Raw genomic sequence first — 2704 nt, 5'->3', positions numbered from 1 at the left:
AGGGAACTGGAGCCATAGATTATGTATTCATTAAAAGTGGGCCAGCTAAGCCACTGTACAATTCTAAAATATATAGGGGAAGGTGGGGTGATTTGTGCAACTTTTTACTCAAAGTGATTTTAAAGTGAGGCCTTGACAGTTATGTCTCCAACTCAAATATGTACATATATTTCAGGATGTTGTGCATCCCTGGCAATAAAAACTTTGGATCTGGAATAAACTGTTTAAGAAATATAGCTTTCGGAAAAAAAGTTGTCTTGTCGCACAAATCACCCCACGTAGTGGGGTGATTTGTGCGTCATTGTGTCACAATGACAAAGTCACCATCATCATCTTTCTGGCCATCTGAACTCTCATCAGTGGTGTCGTTAAGTGGAATTGAGATGTCACTCTCTCCTGAGCTACTGTAGACAATCACTTTCTTTTGGTGACCAGCGTATACAGCCATGCCACTGGCACAACTCTCAGAAATGTACTTTGCACTAGTTGCTCCGTGCTTGTGGAACCAACTGCCACCTGACAAATGTGATTCCCCCTACATTTCTGCCTTTAAATCAAGGCTCAAAACCCATATGTACACCCTGGTGTTTCCTCCCCATTAACCTCTGCACTACTTACTTACCTCTGCACTACTATCTGTGTTTATGTGGATGTATGGGCTTTACGTCTTTTATTTTGGTTATTGTTATTTTACCTTCATTGTTTACCTACTGAATGCACTATGTACAGCACTTTGGACAGTGCAAACTGTCATAAATGTGCTTTTATAAATACATTTTACTTACTTATAACTCACCCAGGCCCTTGCGCACAAATCACCCCATCCCCAGAATTTTGGATAATAGGCATGATGCAGCAATTTAGGGTTGACATTGTGCTAACTATATAGACTCAAAGTGTAGCATACCAAAGCACTAAAACATGTGTCAAATGTTTTCAAACGTGTCTATAATTGTTCAGACACAATAATCAAAAAACCTTGATCATGGAAATTTTACTTTGAAAGGCAAAACACAGTTTTTTTAGCTTAAATGTGCTTATATCTTATTCCTTGTGTCTCCCTTCTTTACAGGATGAGTCAAATGGATGGCTCTTCTTAAATATGTGGTCACATTTCCAATTTCTTCCACGGTTTTCTAGAAACAAGGGGTTTTGCAACTTCCAAAATGCACAAATCACCCCACCTTCCCCTATATGTAGATATTCTTTGAAAAAACTCTTAAAAGCCATAGTGTGTAACTTCTGTCACCCTCCATGAGGAATTACTACAACACTGTCAGTGTATCTACACGAGGTAAAGCCTTCACTGATCGCGCATGGATTTTATAATTTCTGCTGTATGTCCGGGTTTTTTTTCTTAGCAGTAGAATCAACAACTGAAACATTTCTTGGGCTCTTCTTGGGATTTTTCTGAGCTCCTGCACTAGTGTCGGGGGTGCGACACCAGTTTGTAAACGCTGCCATACTGAGAAATACAGAGAGAGTTTTGTGGAGCTGATAGGCTTGATCAACTCTGTGTCAATGCGTTTGACGATGTCTTGACTGTAACCAACATTAATTTATATGAAAAAGTCACACACTGTAGCTTTAACTGTCTTTTTGTATCTTAATGTACTTAAAGATACAAACATTCTAAAACTGAAAAACGAGGGACAATCATGATTAACAAAATAAAAGGTTTGTTACATTATCGACCAGTTTTTAAATTTTTTATTTCATTTTTTATTTTTTTCATTATTTTTTCGTTGTTACATCACAACTGTACAGTTAAAACGATGGCTTAACCTTCAGAGACCTCGAACATGGAGTGAAACCCAGTGGAGTGCTAGATTTAAAATAGTCTGTTCATTTCCTCCTCACTGTAGCATTGAAGAAATGAGGTCTTCATTGAATATGTAAAAAGCATCATACAGCATCAGCAATGAAAAAAAAAAAATTAAAACAATTAAATGATTTTTCGGCAGTGAGGAAAACACCCCGAGCCCCTAAAAGCTGTATTTAAAACCTCGACTCTTTGAGTGAAAAACAAGGGAAGAATTTTGAGAATAAATATCCCCATAAAATTCACAATTTTTCTCTGTAACTGGGTGACAAAAATGACTGCACAAAAAAATCTGGATCACACAAAAAAAAAAAAATTGCGTCTGTATATAAAGCCTTTGCACAGGAATCATCATTTAAGATTTAAATTGTAAAGCATTTGATTGAGTGTAGAGTTAGTTACAGCACTGCAACACACACACACACCTTCGCGTGGGCAGCGTTACCGGACATGACACAAAAGGGAAAAAAAAAAAACATTGACCGACCACCTCCAGCAGAGGGCGCGGTAGGACAAAATCTGAGCCGTGTGTGGAGGCTTCCTGCCCGGCAACTGAAGCCCAGCCAACGTCCCCTCTCATTAGCTAAAGCTTTTTCAATAAGACAGAGAAGACGAACCCCATTCGATTTGATTCAAGGATTCCTATTCTCCAAAACGAGTGGGTAGAATTCCTCAACCAATCGTGTGTCAACTAACCGCCTACGTAGGGGCTTAGGGGACCTCACTTCACCTCACCAAGGAGACGTACAACAATCATTATGGTAAATTAACTGTTTTCAGTCTATGTAACTGGTAAAGCAAAGCCAGCATTGCGTGTGAGGGATTGGCCGCCATGCTCCTAATACAGGTGCATCTAAAATAAATGTTAGAATATCATGGAAA

General features: G+C 38.8%; 1 protein-coding gene across 1 annotated transcript in view; it reads right to left on the bottom strand.

Annotated features, from left to right (window-relative positions):
* Positions 1-1695: 1695 nt before the first annotated feature.
* Positions 1696-2704, bottom strand: part of stx10 (syntaxin 10) — a 20521-nt gene continuing 19512 nt past the window's right edge. The window contains exon 9 of the mRNA XM_080029262.1: positions 1696-2704. This exon is cut by the window's right edge and continues 847 nt beyond it. The gene's annotated coding sequence lies outside the window, so the exon portion shown is untranslated.

Source organism: Ammodytes marinus (assembly GCF_949987685.1).
Source record: "Ammodytes marinus genome assembly, chromosome: 6".
Classification (NCBI taxonomy): domain Eukaryota; kingdom Metazoa; phylum Chordata; class Actinopteri; order Uranoscopiformes; family Ammodytidae; genus Ammodytes; species Ammodytes marinus.
This window is presented reverse-complemented; position numbering and strand designations above follow the sequence as displayed.